Here is a 13,810-nt window from a genome sequence, read left to right as displayed (position 1 = left end):
CTCTGCTACATCTAAACAGGCTTTTGGGTTTAGAGCAGCAGGACCCATGGTCTGAATTCAGGTGAGTTCAGAAGTGGCTTCTTCCACACGACAGAACTGTGAAATGTTTCATCTTCCTCCAGGTTTTCTGGTACATCCAGAATGTTGGCTCTTCCCTTTCATCTAACAACTCTTCCCAGTGCTTCCTGCTTTAAAGAAGCGTTGAAAAACCCCACAGACGTCCCCATTGATACAAAAATAAAAGCCATGTTATATCAACACGTCAGGTCACATCTAAAATACTTAACACGACAAAACAGATTTTTATTATTCAATACCTGGAAGGTTTTCTCAGGTGTTACTGAGAAAGGATGATTGCTAGCTTTTAAACAGCTCAGTACTTATATTGCTCTGAAGAGGAGCAAGTTACTGTCAACATGAGATAAACATAACTTGTACACAGAGATAAGCTGGAAGGTTTTTTTAAAAACATTTTGTATGTTAAGATATTGGTCTGACTTCAGGCACTACAGCCAACGTTGCACACAAGTGCAAAGAACATGGTGCTGATTCTGAGGCTTTCCTCTCTCCACCTTAATCCTTTCTCTGCTATTTCTAATTCTCTCAGTTTTTTAGTGCATTTGTGTTTGTTTCAGGATGGACTATCTCCATCTGGAATGCCTCCCTTTCAGCTGTGTCCAACCAGCCTCCCCTGCCAAGGGGGAATTTCCCAGCAGAGCACTGGCTTGTAGAACTGGCTGGCCCCAGACAGGAACCATCTCCTTGTCCAAGCACAGCTCCCACATGAGCAGAAAGTTAGAGTTCAGTGATTCTTTATGAAGAGCCCTCACCACCACTTCTTGGGAGTCTGTTTAGCTTGAAGAACAGAAAAGCTCCATTTAAAACTTCCTGTAGCCTCATGACTATGTCTCCTGCTTGTAAACCAGACTGATTTTCCCACCAGTATCTGTCTCCTACAGTGTTTGGTGGTGGTTCATGGTAGTTCACTACAAAGACCAAGTTCACATCATGTAAAGTTGACCAGAGACAGCTTTTGATTTCACCACTTAGTCGTAACCGTACTACAACTATACAACCACTATTCAGAGTTTCAAGAACATAGATGGCATGTATGTATTGTTCGCTTTAATTATGTATAAATGAGGGATGGCAGTAAAAGAAGCCAACTTGATCTCTGCTTCATGAAGCAGAGATCAATATGCTAATACCACAGGGCAGGGGGCTTATGGAGACATTGCTGTGACTTTACAGTTCTACCACCATTTTCAAATTTTATCCATATTTTCTCATTACAGTAGGCTCAACAGCTGTTGTTAAAGGGGCTGTGTGTCATTTAGTCCTGTATTTAAAGCAAAGTTTCCACTGTCTTCTCTAAGATTGATTATCAAGTCTTACAGTATCAGGAAGATTAAAGAGAATTATGTTTTTAATTTACTGGTGTCCCTTTATTAAAGAAGTGGTTCTGTTGATCTTAAGTTCTTTATGCAATGTGGTTATTCTAACATAATGAAGAAACAGCATGGGACAGTCAGCCCATCATGACTAATGCTGCAGAACCAGTTTCCCAAAAAGACGCAGCACGGTGGTGTTTCACAACACAGCGGTGAGGCTGTACCTTCTCGCTCTGGATTCGCCCCAGTAGAGGGAACGATGGTTCTGTGATTAAAGCATTCGCCTCAAACTTAGCAGCAGGTTCATAACCCAGGCTCCCGTTTTAAGTTTCTGTGGAAGAAAAGCCTCACAGAACCACAGTTCCCACATCTACTGGATATTAACAATGCTCATTATGCAAGTACAGGCTCATTAAGAACCAAAGGCAAACCTACGGGATTGCAAGCTCCCATTAATAAGGTACAGGTCTTTGGAAATGGGCAATAAGTACAGATTTATGAAGTAACTCCACAAGGTCCTAGACTAACAACAGCCAGTGTCTTACCCCTTAACTCGGGTATGTCCCCCCAACCTTTACCTTAACCCCCACTTCTGCTGTAGTATTTGTCCTTTTCTTCCTTAAAGAATATTAAAGGGAAATCTGGTACCCGTACTCATTTCCACTTGTTGCAGGACCCGCCTGATACCAGGACCCTCGCAGCTCTACACCCCTGCAGAGAAAACTGAAACTTACTCCTTCTCTCCCCATGGAAATTTTAATCTGCTGGTCAGGGGCACGCGCCCCATCTCCTGCAGATACCAGGCTAAGAGAGCAGAAACAGCTGTGTGGAGATGGCTCCATAGCCACTAGAGAGTGCATGGAGAGCTGTGCTTGGAGCAGATTGAACATCGAGAACTTGCCAGTACACATCCTTCTTCAGAAGGGTTAAGATACTAGTATCTGTTACACTCAGACCTAGAAAACTGTCAAGGAAAGAAAAAAAAAATTGTAAAAGAAAATGAAAGCTAATGACATAGAATCAAGTCCTGAAATCAATAGTGAAAATTTCAGTAGAGCTTTGACAAGGCATGCAAGTTGCTGCAGAGTAGAAGATGGATGATTGTTTGCCTTCAGATTCTACACCTTTTAGGTTTAGTTTACTTTACAAAGAGAGGTGCTTGTATTTCCTATTAAGCAACACACTATGAAGCCCAGTTCCCATAATTCCACACCCTATGGTTCAGTCTGGGTTTTACAGCACAACTGAAAATGTGTTTTCTATGTAGCAATAATATTTTTATACTCCTGGGAAGCTAAGAGATATAGCAAGAGGTATCAGCCACATGGAATCTAACCAAAGCCTGTGCGTGCTTTGGTTAGAGGTGCCCAACTGGTAGTGAGAGATGGGCTCTCAGTCTTCCAAGTGGCCTTTCAGACACCCCACTTGAAATAATGCAAGTAATTCAATGTTACTAACTTTTTACTTATTGTTCCTCCTACAAGGAGTAAGGCTATGGTAATAACAGTGTTGGCAGTTCTGTGAAGTTACACAGTTGTATCTGATACACTCATTTCACCATAAAAATAGATTGGAACAACTCCAGCATTCTCTGTTCATAATAAGAGCTTGTACTTACACAGACCCATTGACATGCAAGACCTGAAACTTTAAGCATTTGTATCTAGGGAATGCCACCATCTGACAAAATACTTGGAGAGATCAGGAGCACTGTTCTAACCACTTCTCTTGCAACTGGAGATCTGCAGAGCGATAGGTGGCTAGCCTTTTATTTACTTATTAATCGTACTCTACAATACTTATAATCAACTGCTTCCTATTTGTAAGTGAATTTAGAAATCCTATCCTTATCTGAAATACTAGATAACAAATGTAACTCTTTAAATGTAATGTAGCGAAGGATTTAAGTTATCAATATTTAAGATGAAAAAAACATTGATTTTCTCTCTCTAGGCCAGCATCACTGAAACAGACTTAAGCTGACAAACATCAGATAACAGTTTTCTAGTGGCCTTTTCTGAATCATTTCAGAACAAGCTTAAAGGTTACCCAAAAAGGATAGGGATATTTACATTTTTCTTTATAGCACATCGACATTTACTTATCCCCTCACTGGCTTCAGAAGCAGAAGCAGCCAACTGCAAAAGCATCAGAACTCATAGATGCTGTAGGGATGCAGGAGTCACCCCCAGTGAGGATGCGGGAATGAAGGATTGTACTGGGAACCTCAACTGTATACTCAGACACCTCATCACTCATCTACAAGATGACTTACATTAACCAGTTAATAAGAGAATTAACAGCTATTTAGAAGACCTGTAAAGAAAAGAGCATGTTTTCTTAAATAATCTGACCTCGCTTGCAATTAATCCCACAGGTTTCTGGGAAGGCAAGACCTAAATTTCCATAGAAAAAAAAGGGACAACTGAATATGAGCTATGCACAAGAATCCTGCAAGAGCAAGTCATGACCTGGCATATTAAACCATCTGATTCAGTTCAGATGGAAAGTTTGTAGGCTGAGTTGTGAGCTGCGTTGGCTGAGAAGCCTCCGCACAGTCCATCGCTATTTCTGTAATGCAGATGACGAACCTCAGCAGAGGAAGTAGGCAATTAGCTGGGAAAGCAGCCTCTTAAGCTGAGCTGCCAGAGCAGCTGGAGGCCTCAAGCTTGCTTTGCTGCTGAGAAAGCTACACGAACTACTCCTTCTGGAAGATGAAGATATATGGCAAGATGGAGACATACAGCTAACAGATAAGCCAACTTCTACACATGATTTCTTAGATTGCTTAAGGACGTAAAGTAAGAAGATAACAATGGAAGAGGAAAAATTAGAGGTATGTCTAGTTCTTCTCTTGTTTTTGTACCTGTAACCTGACAGAACCAAAGACAGAGACTGCCCCTCTCCTATTAAAACAAAACAAGAAACCTCAGGAACCACTCACAACCTTTGGCCAACAGGAGCTTACAGTTCAGACCAGATGACACAGCCATCTCAGAAGCAGTGAGGACCACTAAATACCACAACATGCGCTTCTGGAAGAATAGATGTTTAAAGTTCAAGTCGTTGAATAATAAGAAAACAAAGGTTGGTCAAAGCTACATAGCTGATGAATTCATATCATCTGCACATCAGCTGAACTATGAGACCCAAGATGTACCAACATTTCTCAATACTGCTGCTGGAGACCCCAGTGTGATTTACAACTGTAGCTTACAGTCTGTTGACAACTAATATTTCTCAAACAGTTTCTACCTGCGTGCTGAGGCCACTACATACACACCTGCCTTGGGCAGGGGGCTTCAGTTCAGAACTCAACAGTAATCAGTCTTGATATCTTCCGTAATTCCTCTCATGGTCCCAAGACACAAAAAAGAGCTTCAGGCCACTGTTTTTAAAGCCCAGGAAGAGGACAGGAGGCTGCCTGAAGCACATGGTTTACATCATGTTGTTGACCATGGTCAGCAAGACTGAGTTTTCCACCACAGGGAGATCAATCCACAAGATGAATATGCTTTCATGCTTAAACCGCTTTGTGGTATATTTATCAGACCCCAGCATGAGTCACGTCCTGATTTCAGCCTGGAAATATAAGCAAAAGCATCTTTCTGGCTATTAAAGGTGAACACCAGACCACTGACAAGATACAATAGCTGCCAAAACTCGTGTGTTTCCACAGACACTGGTCAAGAGGAGGTACTAAAGGATAAATAAAGCATTTCAGATAGCACTTAAGCGTATTTCAAGACCATGACAAACATCTCGAGAAACTATGGCTCATACTAGCATTTCCACTAAAATCGACCCATCCTCTTCCTGTCCATGATCACTGGCTCCAGCTTCAGCAGCTACCTCCTCTGTGCTTGCAGAAGTCTCCATGTAGTTGAGTACTGAACTAGATTCTAGTATTAAAGAGGAGACAGGAAAAAGCAGAACACAGGACAGTTTTTTTTCCCATAGCATGCCAGCCTAAACATTTGTGTAGCTACAGCTGTAGAATGCTGCCACCTTTATTTTCATCTCTTTCTGGTCTTCTTCCACCCCATCATTTCACCTATTGCAGAGGAAACACACCTGAACACGCACATGATTGCACATATTCAGCTTTCCCATATTTTCACACACAGAAGCTATTTACTTTAATGAAAAAACCTTTTCATATTTTCATAGTTCTCTAATTTACACTGTTAATCTTTGAATTCATGTGTAGGCTGTTGGCTACTCCATGCTACCTGCTCTCTAAAGCTAAGAGGAGGCAATTCTTTATATCACTCTGCTTATTTAAGCTGTTCATGGTTAGCATAGGTGCACTGAATTACACGGTACTTACAGGCTACTACTTTGCTGTAAAACGTGATTTGTAAGTTATGTCACAGGCGACTGGGAGGACGCCCGGAGGCACACATAGATGACTGCATCCAGCAACACTTTACAGATTGGGGATGATTAATCCATCTTTTCCCTGTCTTCCCATGTATAAAACCTTTGACCCTAAAGAATAGTAGAATCCAGTCAACAGACCAACTAACTGGAAGTGTTTTGATGATTAGGCTGGATTTCCCCCTAATTAATATTACAAAAGCACACTCTCTCATGCATGCTTGTGATTAGGCAATCCAAGCGGTCCAGACAACCCTAACTCCGGCTTCCAAGAAAAGCCTTCCACTGAGCCTCAGTTTTTTCAAGCAGGAGCACAGCAGTTGCCTAGCGAGAATCAAAAGCCGCAACTAGCTGCACAAGCCAGGTAGATGCTGAGCCCACCACCAAAGCAACACAGATCTCTAGCCAGAGCTCTCTGAACTCTTCCCTTACTCTAGATGCACGCAATTTACACCCATCTACATTTTAATTCCTAGCAATAAGGTGAGGCAGTTATTTTTATATGCAACAACACGCTTCAATCTAGTCTAAAAATGTCTAGTGCAACTTCCTGGGCTCACTGCTTGACATTTTTCTGCCTAACAGTATGCTGTTAAGAAGCTTTAGGACTGGAACACATTTCCGGCTGTGCAATTTAGAGACCCACACTAAAAGTCTCCGCATGCCACTAAGACATGTTATTCTCCTGGTTGTCAATGACAACGCCAAACAGAAGCTTCAACACTTCTGTATACACCTTGAGACAAAATCCACTGCAGATTTCTGTTGCTTTCTTTTTTGTACTGACATGAGTTTATGCCACCTCCCACATGAGGTACACGGAGCTATATGTACACAGCTGTCTACAGTGATGGCCGTATCACCATTCAAAAGCAAAGACGAGTTTTTATAACATCCTGATACCTAGGTAGCAGATGCAAGGGTAACGTCCAGATAAGAAGCTTTTCAGCACCTTAAGAGCACAGACAAAATTCGCTGACGGATTGTCTGACATACAACTTGTCTGTAACTGTAAAGAAGCTGTAGACTAGCATTCATTACTCAAAGTTCACTCCTGTGCCAAACAGCTGCTATTCTCACAGGTTTAATCACACCCCATAAAATGCTAAAACTCCAAGCTAGCACATCTTTTATGTATTTGAATCAATCTACTTAATCATTCTGCCTTTTTATTTGCATTGGTCTTCACCTCACATGCTTTAAAGACTCATCCGATCACTCAGCAGGGATGCAGCTGCTTTTCACTTTGCTCATGGATTTCTGCAGCTTCTCCCCTGTTTCGAAGCTACACAACAGTACAGCTGCTTACACCTACATACGTCTTGTGAATAGCCCCTACAAAACCAGGTTTCTAATGAATTCCTGGGGAGAGCAGAGTTACTGAATGTTCACATTAGAGAAAGCGAAGGGAGAAGTTGTCATTTTTCAGAGCAGTGAAAAAAAACAATCAGTCTACCAGGTTTCTCTTTCAGGAAGTTGCCCAAGAATGCAATTAAAACCACAAAAACCAAACCATGTCTCAGAATCATATGCAGGCATGAGAAAGGGGGAAGAGAAATAAATCACACTGAGGCCTCTAATCCATAGGCAGATATTCCCGAGTTTTAAGGGAAATCTAACATTTTAACACCTATCTGTTAGCACAATGGTTTCTCCAAAGGTTTTCTTTTCTCTATGAAGATCCTCCTGCGCTGTACTACGTTGAGCCAAGATATTGAACACCATTTTAACCAAGAGACAGAAGACTCTCTCCTGAGGTGTACTTTGCATTTCCAAATCCTCTCAGAACTCAGTATACGAAGCATGCTCCCGCATTATTCAAAAGAGAGCCAAGGTAAGAGTTTTAGCTAACTGGTTCTCTGCCTCAACACACACTTAGTGCCACCAGCACTAGCTAAATCCTCTTTTAATAATAGAATATATACACCCTTTGCTCTCCAAACTGCAGTGGCTGTAAATACTTCGCTCCCATTTCTCTGTCACTTGATATGTAAACAAAATCTCGGTTACTAACTGAATTTACATATATATATATATTGTTTTTAACGTACAAGAAGAGCAAGCTCTCTCTGGCAGCGGAGAGGAGACACTAACGAAGTGAGCAACTTCCAGTTTTCTGGCTCTGCCGACGAGGCGGATGCCCGGGGAGCTCCACCTCCGCGGCACCCCCGGGAGAGGCGCGGGTCCCCGGGATGCCGCGGCCGCCCGGCGGGGACCGGGAGGCAGTCGCTGGCAGCGGGGACCGACAGCTCCCCACCGGCGGCCGGGCCGGCAGAGCGCGGGGCTACCAGCCACCTCTGGTGGAGGGAAAAAAACCCTCCTCGCTGCCGGAAAACCAACGAGCAGAAGAAACTCACCACGCCAGCACCACCCGCCACAGCCGGATTTAGGGAACTTACGGGCGCGGGTACCGGACACAGCACCCGGCAGAGCCCGCCGGCACTCGGGACAAGGGGTCCGCGGCCAGCGGCCTCCGGCTTATCGGCCGGGAAACTTTGGTTCCCCCCGCACGGAGTCCGCACGCCACTCCGGCTCCCCCTCTCCTCCGCCGGGCGGCTGCCCCGGGCCCTCCTTCTCCTCCTCCAGCCCCGCGGCGGACCAGCACAGGGGCCGACCGGCCCTCGCTCACCTCCCCTCGGCAGCTCCCAGCCCGCTCTCGTCGCGGCCACCGCTGCACTGCACCGCGCCGCTCGGCCGGAGCGCGGCGGCGCCCGGCGTTTATAGGGCCCGCCGCCCGCCCCGCCTCGCTCGCCCGCCCGCCCCTCCGCCGAGCCCTGCGGCCGCCCGCCCGCCCGCCCCGGGCAGAGCTGCTCGCCGTGGAGCGGGGAGGGGGGGAAGCGGCGGCCCGGCCCCGAACCCGGCTGAGGGGAGCAGCCCGGCCTGCCCGCGGGGTGCTGGGCTGCGGGCGGTGCCCCGTGGCGTCTGTGGCACCCTAGGGCCCGTCGTGCTGGGCACGGCCGGCTGGAGCCCCTCGCCCCAGGCCTGTCCGACGGCATGGCTGTGCCCCTGCCCCAGGGTACCTCCCGAGCCCCTCCACCAGCTCTTGCCCCTCTGCCTGGGGCACCACGGCGGGGAGAAGGGGAAGCAGAGGTGGCTGTTGTACCCACGGGGGCAAGGCCCGGCTTGGCTAACAAAGCAAGGGGTAGTGAGGGGATGGAGACCACCGAGACCAAGGGCTGCAATTGTCCCCCAACGCCATGAGGTCCCTTCCTGGCGGCGCTGTTGTGGGAGATGCGAGGATTTCGGCTGAAGGGGCATCTTCTCTTGCCACCCCAGCCTTCTTGCACGCTCCCCATGGCTGGCACCGCTGCACCCATGTCCTCTAGCAATGAGGACAAGGAAACGGGTGCCAGCAGCCTGGGACCTCGGCCCCTCATGTGGCACTGGGGTTCTACTCTTCACAAATAGTGCAAGAGGGGATCCTGAGGGAGGCGAGCTGCCCCTCCAGCGTAACGGCTTGGGAGCATGGCGGGACACAGGTGTAATCACATGTGAGTCTTAACAGCGACTGACAGCCCCGGACTCCTCCGCTGACAAAGCATCACATGGAATTTCCACTATTCATACCAAAACAGTGCTGCTTCCCACCCCGGAGAACCAGGCAGTGTGTTGGTCCGGCAGAGGACAACACTGATTTGTGAAGTCATCCCTTCTGCGCCTGTTTTCCAAAAACTTGTGCATGTGTGGCGCAGTCCAGCTTTGAAGAAACAGGACAAGTATGCAGTAAACCACATTTTTTCCCTCAGGAGTTTGGACTCTTCTGGATACAAAAACCCATGAACCTATCTCCTGGTACGAGCCCGAGCAGCAGTGGTGGTGGCTGCTGTTGATCCTTAAGGTGGAGAGCACTGTGTCCACTGAGGTGGGGTTTCTGTGGAGGGCACCTGTGCCAAACCGAAATGCTAGCAGGCAGGTTGAGGGAGGTGGGACAGCATGGTGGCAGGGGGAGACGAGGAGCTCAGCCTCAACAGGGTAAGGGGAATTTAGCTGAGACAAGGTGCTGGCACCAGCAGGCTGGGCTGTCGAGGAACGGGTTCTTCATGGGCAATGCCAGCTGAGGTGGACGTTTCTGAGGCTGTGTACTAACTAGCTTGATTTTGCTACTTTAATTAAAAAATACCTTCTTTTCTTCTTCCCAAAATGCTTCATAGCATCATTTCTACAAATACAGGTCCAATTTCTGAGTTGAGAATAGAGGTGAATAAAAACAGCAACAAAAAACCCCACCTTTTGCATGATTTTTCATATTGGCAGGGACAACCTTTGAGTATCCATTTTCTCTCACAGATGAAGACGGAAAGCTATGTAGACCATGTCAGATCTCCTGCCCAAATGCTTAACATCATGAAAACCACATGGAAAATTGCTATTGAGTGGCTTTAGGAACCTTTTGGTACAATGTGGCTTATGGACAGGGGTCAGAAGAGCCAGATCGTGACCAGCCAGCTGCACCCAGATCTTGGAGCAAGAATCCTGGCTCTAGTCCGAAAGGCTGAAGACCTAAGCCAACAGCCAAGCCCCCAAACGCCCTCAGCTTGTCTCCAAACCCAGCCTTTGCAGGCACAAACTTTGTAGTCTGTCTTCAGTAGAAACAGGACAGGGATAAGAAAAGTTATGTTCCAAACAAATTATCGTGAAATAGGCTCAATTTTGATTACACATGGTTTGGGCAGAATGGTGCCAGTCCCGTAAAACTGGAGCTAAAGGGTTGCAGCCAGAAGGCAATGCTGTTCCTCCCCTTCCTTGTTGCCATGTAGCCCACAGCTAGAAACTGAAGTTGCTGTGGGCGACCACCTCTCACCCAGGCAAGAAATCACTGTTTCTCCTTGATAGCAAAAGGTTTAAATGATCAGATTTGATCCCATTAAACAGTTAACTAGTCACACTTTTTGGAAAGAGCGAGGCATCACACCTGTTAAGTACTTCACATCAGCAGAAGACTCATTTGTGGAAATTCAAGCATCAGGCAAAAATAGTTGAGTCAAGAGGAGTTTGGGGTGAAGCTGCATAAGATTGGCCCAACCCAACCTAACAGCTGCCAAAAGGGGAGCGCTACCATCCCTTCCTTTTTCCCCTACTCTTCTGAGGGTCTCAGAGCCTCACTAGCTTTGCTGTTTGCCAGGCCCTTGTGTGACCCACCTCATACTGGCAGGGAAAAAACCTAACACTGAGCTTTTTTTCTGAATTTATTCTCTGAAGGAGCCTTCTGAGGGGCTTGATCAACGCTGGAGCCACTGGAACAACAAAGCAGCCAGGCCCAAAGCAGCCAGGAGCGAGACTGGCTTAAACCACTGCAGAAACTCAGCCACAGGAGGCATTGCAAGACCCGACAATAGATTCCTTTAGGTGGGTGCATGTGGGATACACTTTGTTGCTACTGGAATTAATTTCATAGATAAGTGCCTATGCACAGAAATTAAAGATGTGTACATGAAAGCAAAATTCACTTACAAGTTGCATGCGCTGTGAGGCTATACTTAAAAGGTTCTTCAGATGATATCTCACTTTAGAAGGGCAGATTTCAAACCATATACCAAGTTGCTAATGAGGATACAGGAAATCTCACCCATTTTTTCCACTTGAAGCAAAACATCTCTTCCCACAGAGGGAAATGTTGATGTTTCCCTGGATGATTTAGGCTTAAAGAGGAAGCTGACAGGCAGAAAGTCGCGGTGAAATAGAAAAACTGGCTCCAACACAAACAAGCCTAAGCTTGACAAAATAGGCTGTAGTTTTAACAAGCAGCTTAGGAGAAGGCTAAGGGGGAGGCCCTTAGTGCAAACTACTGCCTTTTGGGGCCAAAAATTTTAAAGCACCATTTCTCAAGCAGTTCAGACTGGAAATCCTACATAAAAGTAAAAGAAACTTCACAGTTCCCATACGTGTTTTATAAAGCTAAAGTAAAAAATTATGGTAAAAGTGATAAGCCTATAGAATTTATTGTTTCTGTATGGTTTTGACAGGTTGCCAAGAGAATGGTGCTGCTATATGGAGAGTGAAAGAAATGACATTTTCTTTGCTTTAGATTGTTATAAAATTTTCAGTGCTTTACAAGCCCCCAGATGGTTTTTATAACCCCTTCAGGGGTTGCAACATATTGACTGAGAAATACTGATTTATATAGCAAACTCCACTCTCTTCTCATTGCTGGCAAAAATTACTGCTTTGTATATGCGTATACACACAGTGGCTGAATATAAATAAAAGCCCAACAAATAATGAGATCTGAGGCAAAACCACCTGGCGGTACATTAACTTGGATGAAATTTCCCTAAATTTACACTGGTGTAAATAGGAATATTTGGCCCTAAATCTTTTAGGTGAGCTCTGGATTGAGGATTAAAAAGTTTGTACTCTGTTTCACCCTGCAAACACAGCAGATTGCTGGCTGCTTTTATTGGTGGCAGGTATAGGAAAACATTCCCAATCAACAGTTCTCTTGTTGATTTATTTGCTTTCACTGTGTTCACCTGAAGTGATTTAACTAGAAAGTATCAGTGACTTGGGTCATAGCAATCCTGCAATGGAAACTCCACAGCAGGTGTATCTCAGTACCTCAGGAGGAACGACTCTGAAACGCTTTGCCTGTAATGAATAGACAACTGGAGTAAACAACAGGTCCAGTTTTTATTTTACTTTTGGAAGACCACTGGATTTGTTTGCATTTTGTGTAGACAATTGGGTATAAAACAATTCTTACTGAACAGTGACTTCCTAAAGTATGTTGAAATCCAGCAATGGACCAGGAGGAGCTCATATACCTTGGGTGACTAAACCTGTGCTCTTGCTCTTGCCCACAGGCCCTGTACAATCAGGCTTGTGCGTGGCTCGCTGGGTGACCTGACTCTGTTGGCCACTGCTGAGACCGCCTGGGGACAACATGCCATGGTACCTGGTGAGTGCTCCAGCACACAGCCAGGAAGGGGCAACGCTCCATTCATCCCGTTCCTCAGGAGGGAGGTGGTCACTCGGAACGTGGGGGCTGTGATTTTAAATCCACGAAAGGCAGGAGAGTTGCTGGTGTTCCCAGGAGAGGTCTCTAGCCACCCTGTCTGAGGGTTTTCTGGAGCAAGGGAGAGCTCTTCAACTCTTGTGCTGGTGCCTTCCTACTTTACATTAAAGAATTAAAAATGCATTTGATCAGGCAGAAGGAAGGGAAGAGCATGGCATTGTAGCCTCATATTTCAGTCATCCTTTGGGAGGGTGGAGACTGCAGTTCCACTCCCTGCTTGCAAGGCAGAACGCTTTTGTATTTTACATTAATCAGCCAGTGGATAAAATACACGAACAACCCTTAGGCTGGGCAGAAAATTTAACTGACAGCCTTGTCCTCAGCACCTCTGCTCCTGGGCGCTGCAGTACCTCAGTCGCTTCTTGGAGCTGGGCCTCAACCTGTGCCCCACAGCTCTGCAGAGGTAAAAGCAGAACCACTGCCCTAAGCTTTCTCAGTTTTCAATATGCAGATTATAAAACCTCTAGATCACAAACTTTCTCTGACAAGGCAGGCACACAGCTCCCAGCTCCCTCAGCCCCCATCTCAGCTGAAGATGTCTGACACTAATATTAAGAGAAGGTGTTGAGCTGCTTCCAGATTACCTTGGATTTGCGTGGATTTGGGACTAAGCCCCATCAGCGAAGCTGCTGCTTAAGCTTTTGCACGCAGTGTTTAAGTTGTAGGACCCAAGTGACCGGAGCTGGCAAAGTTGTGTTGTTGGTTCAACTATTTCTGCTCACTTGGACAGCTGTAAAAAGAGCAGGCAACAGAACAGCTCCAGACCTGAAAGAAGGCAGCAAAGCAGACTTGGCAGAGGGAAAAAAGTACGGACAAGTCCGCTGGCTTGGGGGAGGCAAGTCAGAGGAATGAGCCTGAAGCACAAACAAAGCAAATGGCAGCCTTGAGACTGGCCTTGGCCCTGGCTGGGCAGAGCCGAGCCATCAGCCAAGGCATGGCTGGGTTCCCAAGGCTGAGAGGCGTGTGTCGGCAACGGGGTCAGCAGATGGGGATGATGTGAATGAACACCACTTTTCTTTTCTTTTTT

The 13,810-nt window shown here is 46.1% G+C and overlaps 1 protein-coding gene across 3 annotated transcripts in view; it reads right to left on the bottom strand.

Moving 5' to 3' along the window:
• Positions 1-13,471, bottom strand: part of SERPINE2 (serpin family E member 2) — a 29,046-nt gene extending 15,575 nt beyond the window's left edge. The window contains exon 1 of one of the 3 annotated variants that reach the window (XM_074153008.1): positions 13,368-13,471. The gene's annotated coding sequence lies outside the window, so the exon portion shown is untranslated. Of the gene's footprint in view, positions 1-8,400; positions 8,462-13,367 lie in introns of those variants that run through there. The other 2 variants (XM_074153007.1, XM_074153005.1) reach the window with 2 other exon arrangements.
• Positions 13,472-13,810: the final 339 nt, after the last annotated feature.

This window comes from Numenius arquata, chromosome 9 (genome assembly GCF_964106895.1).
Source record: "Numenius arquata chromosome 9, bNumArq3.hap1.1, whole genome shotgun sequence".
NCBI lineage: Eukaryota > Metazoa > Chordata > Aves > Charadriiformes > Scolopacidae > Numenius > Numenius arquata.
The sequence above is the reverse complement of the archived record's forward strand: the minus strand, read 5'-3'. Positions and strand labels throughout refer to the sequence as shown.